Raw genomic sequence first — 10,607 nt, forward strand, 5'->3', positions numbered from 1 at the left:
AAAACAACGAAAAACTGATTTGTTTTAGATAACAAAATGATCTTCGGAAAACACAATCTGTAGTAAAATTATTATTTATCTTAATTTTTAATCGAGCTTCATTTTTTTTTCCAAAATATTATTACTCCTATAATATACCGTGACTGACTGACTCAACATATAAAAGAAAATTCCTTACTTATGCTTAACCTAAATCAGCCACACAGTAGTCAATGATCTGAGGTAAAAGCCAGCACTATGTAATACTTCTATAACTACATTCTACCATTATTCCTTTCTGAGAACACATGAGTGAAAGCAAAGAAGAATCTATATATATATCAACAACCAAATGTCTGTCGCGCTCTGTATTTCCTAAACGGTTAATCGTAGAATATATATATATATATATATATCAAAATGCTTCTTACATTACAGGAAAATTATACATTTTTTTGCAATTCCTCAAGTTCCATATTAATGTCAACATCTATCCTGGACAGTCAGTCTGAGAAAAAAACTCATTAAAAACAACAATTTTTCTTTTTGTGAGGGAATTTCATGAAAAAAAAAACGAGACTTCCTCCGTCGACGGATTGAAAGAAATATCTCGAAGATTGGAACGTGAACGGAAAAAACGTATAAAGAAAGGAATATGTTTGAATATATATTTGTTGTTGTTGGTTTATGTATCATATATATATATTTTTTTTCATGTCGGTATTATATACATGCATGATTTTATTCTACTATGTCAAATAAACTTACTTGAATTGAATTCAATATCTTCCCTTTGACACTCCTTATAGAAATGATCATTTCGGTAGCAGTCTTTTCTTGCACTCAATAAAACAACAAGGAACGGCGACATCCAGCGGAAAAAAATCCCCGAAGCAACTTAGCGAACCTGAGCGCTCTACTGTGCTGAATGCAGCCATTGCATCGAAAGCCAAACTTGTATGCCAACAGTGCTTCGAAATCATTATCCTTTGCTTAAAAACAAACGCAATGCAACTTTCCATATTGAAATAGCACGTGAAATGACAAATGGTGGTTGTAAACGGCCCACTAGACAATCATATTGCATATACGCTCTGATCCAAAGAATTGAATTTGCTGCTTATTTGACATTTGTTCATCACTAATTTTAGGAACATTACCATTGAATTGTTTCAACGGGCATCTACTAGTATTTTATAATATGTCAACCATACTACATCTGCCATGTCTAATGCCGAAAAGATATTACACCCAATACCAAGACTCATCGGGTCAGCTGGGAGTAGACATAGTAGTGGTCTAGGCTATATATATATATATCATCAGAATTCATGAACAACACACCAGATTAAGCAAGTGAATAGGGTAAGAATTAATAACACAACATCATTTATCTTACTTATAATTCATAAAGATCTATCATGGCCTGGTGGTTAGGATACTCTACATGCAATTTGCGAATCATGGGTTCGAATCTTATCACCGAACATGCTCGCTCTTGCAGCCGTGTTGACGTTATAATGTGACGGTTAATTCCATTATTCGTTGGTTAAGAGTAACTCAAGAACTGGCAGTGGGTGTTGTTTTGTTGACTATCTGCCTTTCCTGTTGTCTATCACTTCAAAATTAGGGGCGGCTAGCGCTCTCTGCCCTCGAGTAGCTTTGCGCGAAATTCGAACAAACAAATAAGTTACAACCCATTATTATTTTATTTAAATTAACATTACTTATATCCCTAATAAGTTGTACGCAGTTATATAACTTTCTCTATATACTTTTCTTTAACAACAGTAAATGATGAACAATAGTCCCAAAAATGTTATACTTTTACAACATTTGAAATTTATTCTCGTGAGAACCTGGCTGTCATCAGTTAATACCTGTGTATTAGAAGCGACTACAGTTGTGGCATCATTTTACAGCAAGTTCGCCTTCCCATACGCTAGGCCTATCGTATAACCTTAAGAGAACAGTGGAAGTACCTAATTTCCTGTAATTTTTACGTGGTTCCCAGTATATCATTATAGCGTGGGAAAAGTGAATTATAGCTGCTCAATTTTTTTTTGTCTCCAGGTGATAAGATAGTCCAAAATACGTATCTAATATAAAGTCTACTGTTATTGTTAACGATTTTTTGAAAATCTTGTCTATAACAAACAACAAGCAAATGTGTTCATATTTTTACATTTTTAGTAACTGTCAGTCTGTTGCCTTTGCAATGTATAAAAACAGAGACAGAAAAAGGCGTGTTTTCTCAGGCAGTTCTTTATTCGTCGCTCTTTGCATACAGCTGCCACGTCAACAGTTGAGAAGATAATCAGGTCACTTCCCAGTTCTAGTCATGCTTGTGAAGAACCCACAAAGTGCCCAGTCACCGGAAAAGTCCTTGAGACTGCTTAGTTTTTATTATTTGAAACCTACATAAACTTAAGCGCATAATTATAAAACTCTTCTTAAGACACTGCGTGATATAAAATTTTAGAAAAATCACGTTTTGAGTAGGAAATTATAACTTATTTGTGAAAGTAACGCGTACTGTGGTGTATTTTCTAAGTTGATAAGTATTTAAAACCTGTAATGATTTGCTCTGTTTTCTTAATTATACTTTTAAACTTTTTTTTTGTATAATCATATGTTTATTTCCTGCACAATCCTTCGATAAGATTTTATTTGCTATATACATATATACACCAAAGATCCACGCCTGTTTTTTTTAACGAAGCAATCAAAATAATGTAAATTAAGTGTCCCATTTTTAAATTTAAATGTGGCTGATCGGAGAAGATAACGTTGGAGGCGTTCTTGTTCTGCCCACCTCAGTAAGAACGTATACTATAGAAAACCTTATAGAACAAACGTCACCAGCAGCATGTGCATTGTACCCCCCCCTTCTTCCCCCTTGATTTAACATCTGGTTTGAAGGCTTGTACATGTGTACTAGTCAAGCGTGTGGAGTAAACTAACTTTCAGTGGCTCAGATAGGTGATGGTTTGCATCATCTGCTTTTCATTTTGTCTCGATCGTGCCTAAAATAACAGGTATGATACAAATATAGTAGAAAAATATGTATAACGTGTGCTAAGTATCTATATGTTGTAGAACAGTAACAAATTTACAGCGCTCTTTAGAGTATTTCTGATCAACTATTGTAGTACTGAGGAATTGTTTCGCTACGAGCACGCGCGAGAGGTATCCGCAACGATTTTACCGGGGGTCAGGTCAGGTGATTCTCACACATAAAGGAGATTAGAAATGGTCTATTTCCTAGAGACATTGGTAAAGAGGTCCATTGCCATCACTTACTGTAAGTCTTTTATTTTTATTTTCCATTTCTAGTTTGTTTCAAAATAAAGCTGAAACAACATAAGGACTGTCGTTTTCAACAGGAGAGATTAAGAAACAGGAAGTGTGAATTTTCCCAATTGTTTTTATTATAATGAGCATATCTATATATATTTGAGAGAAAATATTACGTAAGCGTCAACATTGTTGTTATACTTAATCTTCAAAATACCGACATGTTTTTGTAACGTTCGCTACCGATAGGATCCATAAAGATAAAAGAACTGACAAAACAAAATCACTTAATTTTTATATAAAATACATAGGGGGTACCAACAAAAATTAGTGAGATTAGATGCAATATTGATGTCATATTTGGTTTACATTTCGTATGGGCCATGTGTTATTAAGGATCTTATAACTAACGGAGCCATAGACTCAAAGCAGTTTGTTGGACCTTATCTGTAATTTTTATTTTAAAAACGTATCTAATATTGCTGTAAAATTATTTCTTAAGATTTTAATTTCCTTAAACTTGAATTGATTTTTAAAATGATCTTAGAAATGGATATTTATAAAATAAAACATAAAATTCTGATTTACCAAGAGATATTCAACTAGGACTTCTAAGCGGTGCGATTTTAAATTATCCGCTAGTAAGATTGATGACACGTTTATATGTGATGATGGAGTATATGAGGCGTTCACTTTGTTCGCTAGTAAGACCGGTGACACACTCATATCTGGAGTGGAGTATATGAGGCGTTCACTTTGTTCGCTAGTAAGACCGCTGACACACTCATATCTGAAGTGAAGTATATGAGGCGTTCACTTTGTTCGCTAGTATGAAACTGTTTAAATATGCTTCATATACTCCACTATCACATATGAATGTGTCACCGGTCTTGAGGCATATTTAAACAGTTTCACATTGTTCGCTAGTAAAATTGGTGACACATTCATATGTGATAGTGGAGTACACGAAGCATATTTAAACAAAATTTCATAACTGACGATTAGAAAGCTGTTGTATCGTTTTAATTTCGAGATAGCTACAACATATATTTATGGAAATAGTTTGTATGTTTGTAATGAATTTCGCGCAAAGCTACACGAAGGCTATCAGCGCTAGTTGTCCCTAATTTAGCAGTGAAAAGGAAGGCAGCTAGCCATCATCACCCACCACCACCTCTTGGGCTACTCTTTTTACCAACGAATAGTGAGATTGACCGTCACATTATAACGCTCCCACGGTTGAAAGGGCGAGCATGTTTGGTGGGACGGGGATTCGAACCCGCAACTCTCATATTGCGAGTCAAACGCCCTAACCATCGGCCATACTGGAAATATTTACGTTCGAGATAGCTTCAACATATTTTTATGACATTAAGTTTACGTTCGATACTGCTACGCCATATTTTTATGATAGTACTTTGCATTTTAAATATATATTTCATATTTATATAACATTAGTTTACGTTTAAAATAGCTACACCATATTTTAGTTTCACTAAGTAGTTCAGCAAGATTTAGTTTTTATTTATACTTATAGCATATTATTTTCAGTGAAAGTTTTCAAAGGACAGAGAAACGGTGATAGTGCATGAAACAAATATGTAGTTTTTATGTGTTTTATAGGTAAATTATGTTATGGTAGTTTCATTAACAATATTAGTTTAAATGCTTAATATATATGTATATTTTTATTATTTATTATGATAATTATTTTACATTGGTACCTTAGCATATGGATTAAGGACTAACCCAAATCTCTTAAACTGTCTCGTGAGGTATTATTGGTTTTAGGGCAGATAATATTACTAACTTGTTTATTTTAGAACAAAGCTACACAATAGCCTACTTGCACTTTTTTCACAAAGGGGAATACAACCCCTGATTTCTGCGTTGTAAGTCTGTAAACTTATTTCTAATAACGTGTATTATAATAATTAAAAATTTTCTATGATATTGTATGCTTAGTTAAATTGGTATGTTAAATCCGTTATATTATTGGGTTCGTTTTTAGTTCTGGTCTAACTAGGTAGCTGCCCCCCAGTGGCACAGCGGTATGCCTGCGGATTTACAACGCTAGAAACCGGGTTTCGATACACGTGGTGGGCAGAGCACAGATAACCCATTGTGTAGCTTTGTGCTTAACCTCAAAACAAACAAACATGAAGGTAGCCTGATACGATCAGAAATTAATGATAAATGCAAAATAAAAAAGGATATATTTTTTCTTTGCTCATAATTTTCGGTTAAACATTGCTGAAAAAGTGAAAAGATACAAGAACTTTGCTGACATAACTTTAGAGTTAATTAAAAAGTTTGAAAGTGGAATAAAATATTGCGCTAATGCTGTGTTTGAAGCATTGCCAGGTACAATTCCCAGGAAGCCAGAACAAGATAAAGTTGCAGTTTTCCAATGTAGATTAGCTTGAGGTTAGGTTCAGTTGATGTATGGGTATTCTCAAGATAGATTTATAAGAGAAGGTAGCTGTCTAGTCTATAGACTGGCATGTAGCAGCTCTGTGGAAAGTCGATTCCATCTTTACCATCTCGGGATAAGGAGGAATAGACTCCCCCCATATAGTTTGTACATTCCAGCAGAACTACTTCTTACCCTTCCTTTTTTCATGGTAAAATAAATTGACATCTTACTGTATAATCCAAATGACAACCATTTCAAACCCGGAATCATCCTAGTAGCCTACCTCTGAACAATTCTTAATTAATCAATATAAACGGATTCTTCTCTGCTACAATATATAAAATCCCGAATTTAGGCTCATAAGCTTTGCAGCTTACCGTTGAATAATCGCAGGACTTATGTAAGTAAGGAGACAAAGAATAATCCGTATAGTGGAAAATAACAGTCTTGTTTTTCTTTGTCTTGAACCCTTTCATTCTTCTGGTAGTAAGCACGTTTAACTTAGTGCAAAGATTCATTGCAAAGTGATTTTGAAACTTTGAGCAAAACTCTTTAATTATAGGGTCGGGTGTGGCCTATTAGTTAGCATGCTCGAACTGTGAATCTGATGGTTCTTGGTTTGCGTCCTCTTACCGCAAATAATTCGCTCTGTGCCTTAAGTCCGTGGGTGTGTTATAAGAGTGACGGCAAAATCGTACTGTGTGGTCAGACAAGAGTTTACAGCCTTCTCTTGATTCTATCAGTTCACAGTTTGGGAGACTATATCAGTAACGTAAGGGTTTCTAATCTGACCATGTGTCAAAAACCATAAAACAAATTGCTGATGGAATGTATTTTATTAGCCTAATTTTACTGGGGATTTTTTTTATATAATTTGTGCAAGTATTATTATTTTGTAACAATTAGTGCCGAGATCTATAAATTATTATCGAAGCTGTGCTGAAATCAATGTTCGCGCTCCTTTAAGAAACACATAGAATACTTTGCTATTATTATAGAAATAGAAAAGGCCATGTGAATACTTTAAAACACAAACAAAGTAGGATTTTATTAACTGTTAACAGTTCCATTAAAAGAAAAGCTTTTAAAATCTACAAAGTTTTTCTTGAACTGCAGACTGATCTGTGTGAATATAAAACTGTTAATGAAGGGGTTTAGTACGTAATATTAAAACGATTTTGAAGCTTCACTACGTAGTTACAGGTAATTTCGTCGCGTCCGGTCATGTTCTTTCTAACGTAAGGCTGTCATGTCCAATGAGAACCCTTCTTCCTTGATGGTTTCCATTGTCCATCTAATGTACGAGGACTACGGTTTACCAGTGCCATTTTAACAGCCTGATTACACAAAAATTCAAGACACCGCGTCAAGCGACTAAAGTGGTGTGTCTTTGTATAGAAGAGCATAAATACCCATTTTATTTTCCAGCTGCTTGAAGTATGAGATGGTTGAACAGGAGGTATGGCTGGAAGACTCATCTTGGTGAGCCCATACTCCGTTAACCTCGTTTCCGTAAAAAACCAGTATTTGTATGTGGTAGAAAGGGATAAGAACATTAGTCTGATAGCAAACAGAGCTCACCTTGGTCTCTGTGTCTACTCTTTTGATCCATAACTTATCCATGGCGTAGTATCCAGCGATGATCATGAATCCCTTCGAAAACTTTTGGTAACATGCCCTGCGAGTTGCACCACTTTTAAAATTTTATTCACATATTGTTCATTAGAAATTGGCACGAGGTTGATCAGCAGAATATGTCAAAAGACTTGTCATGATTATCAAGGTACACATATACTTCGTCGAGTGTCTCCAACTAATGCCATTTTCATCCGCTAAATGCTACTAATACAATTGTCTTCAGTTGGTCTTCCCTTCTTAGACATGTCATGGAAGAAACTTGTGTCTTTTTTTTTCAGATAGAGATCCTATTGTTGCTTAGAGTAAGTGGGCAGTTTTTGCCACTGATCTCTGTGTTCGTGGATTCTTACCTATTGTAAAACACCGCACTTTGCTTACCACAGCTGGGTTAAGACTTGTTGTAGGTCTCTTTCTGGATGGTCCTGGATCCCAAGTTGATCCATATCCCTTAATTTTCTAATGCTATTAAGTACAAGGCATATCCATGTTTTAGAATTTGAAATCTCCAATTTGAACACATCTTAATGATATGAGTGAATGAATATTTGGCGTCGTCACATACCCAATGTTCGATATCATCACACTACCTACGTAATGCCAAAGAATGTCAAAATGTTATTCTGATACATGCCGTTCAACCCAGACTTTATATCGGGTGTAGTTGTTACATGACTTGCTAATTTGCATATTCAAAATCGTTTTACTATAAGGTACTAAACCATTTGTATGTTTATTGTGAATAAAGTGACTCAATTATTAGATGTAGATAATTAAAAGTATTTACATGCGGTTCCACGCGGTGGACACAGTAGATAGCCCAATGTGGCTTTGCTCTATAAAATCCAACAAACAAGTTCAAATGCAGAGTCTTTAAAATTTGTAATCCTAGATATACGTACAGAGATTAACAGATGATACCTTATGAAATCTATCTTATGTTTGGAAAGTCGCAATACAAATATTTACCAGTACTTACTTAAATTTATAAGGGAAGTAGTTTAATGCAATATTCACAGTCTTTGGTAAACTATAAATATTAACAGATTTCGATTTTCATCTGAAAAACTTGGTACATGAAAATATCTTAATCGCTGTGAGATGTTTTAAAAGTCTTCACCACCTTGTCTGAGAGGTTACAGTAAGCTTTGCAACATATTCTGTATAAAATTATAGGTCAGATGTTAGTAACTGTTTCATTTTATAAAAACAGCGCACAAAATGCATACCATTATGAAATTATTTTTTCGTTTTTATAAATTTCAAATGCCAAGAGACAAGTAGTTTTCGTCATGTGAACCAATAATGATGTCAAATACGTCACCAAAAAACGCGATACGGTTTCTGAAATAGGTTTAGTGTGAATATTGAGGTTTGGCCTATATATATATAATATAAATATATTAAAGACTGGTTCACGTCTTCTAACGAATAGTCTATAATCACATGTAGAGTAATGTAACATTTGTACGAAACTTAGAAAAAGATTAACGTTATTCTTCGACCTGTGTTAATCATTTTAAGGTCACTTGTAGATTTGATAAATGACCAAAAGTTTGTATTTTCCACAAGATCAAGGTAATTAACGTCTGAGCAATATTTCTCAAAACGTGGGCGGTTTCATGAAAAAGTCCCACTGTATGGTACAGGTACTTAAGTTAATCTAATAAATTTATATATGGGTTCTAGTCTCATCTCTCATTGCACACTTCTAAATTAAAAGTCTTTGAATTTATGTATATTTATCATCACAGCTGTTTCAGAACTTTCCAGTTTATAGATAGTACATTGCTGGAAGGTTTTCAAATTAAATGTTTTTGATGCCATAATTTCTTTAAACGTATACTAGACTTTAAATATTATCTTTAGTGTGCTAAAAATAGAATAATATAGATGTTCTATTTTTGCTCCAAATAACGGTTCGGGATTTTTATTTTCGGTTTAGATCTGACAGTAATTGCTTTTCTCATGTTTATAACAGCATATTAGTTGTTAAAAAGATAAAAAGCGTATAACGTTTCTGGTCTTTTCTACTGACATTCCAACAGACATTAAATTTTATCTAGTTCGTTTCAACAATAATGTAAACGCACTTTAAGTATGTTTCTTTGGTAAACCAGAGGCTCCTGAATATTTTAGGCTGAGCCCAACAGGTGTCTTATGGTATCCACAGTATTTGCAAGATATGTTTATCGCTCCTTGCTAACTGTGATGAGATCAGTTTATTTTTAATAAAAGCTTCCGATCAAACTTATAAAGATTAAAATGCAATTTTTCATTAGTTGGATAACTTTGCAGTTAGAGATATTTTCGGCCGTAAACCCAATAATATCTCATGTGATTCGGATATTCAGGTTAGTCCTAAGCTAACAATGCAAATCAGTCTTCATAATACAAGTTTAATAATTAACGGTAAATTAAAATATACGTTGTCTGTTTGTTTTGAATTTCGCACAAAGCTACACGAGGGTTACCTGCGTTAGTCGTCCCTAATTTAGCAGTGTAAGACTAGAGTGAAGGCAGATAGTCATCACCACCCACCGCCAATTCTTGGGCTACTCTTTTACCAACGAATAGTGGGAGTGACCGTCACATTATAACGCCCCCACGGCTGAAAGGTCGAGCATGTTTGGTGTAACGGGGATTCGAACCCACGACCCGCAGATTGCGGGTCGAGTACCCTAACCACCTGGCCATGCGGGCCACTATACGTTGTCATATTCGATAAAGTAAGTAGTATAGCAGTATTATTAATTAATGAAAGGAACTCAAAATTCGATTTTAATTTTGATATATATTTGTCTTCTAAGTAGAAATATCAAGTGAACTGATCACGATTTCGAAAACTACAACTTTTCATGTTTGGTTTATTGTTTTATTTCGTTTTCCATCATCGTCAAAATGCGTGATGCTACATTATGATTTCCCACACAACTTCTTCAGTAGTAGATAGCTCACTTATCTTGAACACAAAAGCGCACGCTCCAGTGTGCTGAACTATGCAGTGTGTGCGAACTGCGATGGACAAACAAATAAACTTCATCTCATGTTCGGTCATTTTTTTCTTTAGTGCAGTAGTTCATCATATTGGTAACCAGATTATATGAATGATAATTACTAAAAATAGGTTCTTTATACAAATATTCTGCAAAAGTAACAACTGAACTTTACAGAAAATTTACCTGTTACATCTGAATTTAATTTATGTGGAAAACCACATCGCCCTCCCCCCCAATGGCACAGCGGTATGTCTGCGGACTTACAACGCTATAAACCGGGG

The 10,607-nt window shown here is 34.6% G+C and overlaps 1 protein-coding gene across 5 annotated transcripts in view; it reads left to right on the forward strand.

The window, feature by feature from the left end:
* Positions 1–10,607, forward strand: part of LOC106478279 — a 32,776-nt gene that overhangs the window by 4,893 nt on the left and 17,276 nt on the right. For 2 of the 5 annotated variants that reach the window (XM_022381864.1, XM_022381861.1), the window contains exon 1: positions 3,024–3,283. The exons of 1 other annotated variant lie outside the window; for it this stretch is intronic. The gene's annotated coding sequence lies outside the window, so the exon portion shown is untranslated. 2 more of the 5 variants (XM_013938810.2, XM_022381863.1) reach the window with 2 other exon arrangements.

The sequence above is a fragment of the Limulus polyphemus genome, unplaced genomic scaffold (assembly GCF_000517525.1).
Source record: "Limulus polyphemus unplaced genomic scaffold, Limulus_polyphemus-2.1.2 Scaffold196, whole genome shotgun sequence".
NCBI lineage: Eukaryota > Metazoa > Arthropoda > Merostomata > Xiphosura > Limulidae > Limulus > Limulus polyphemus.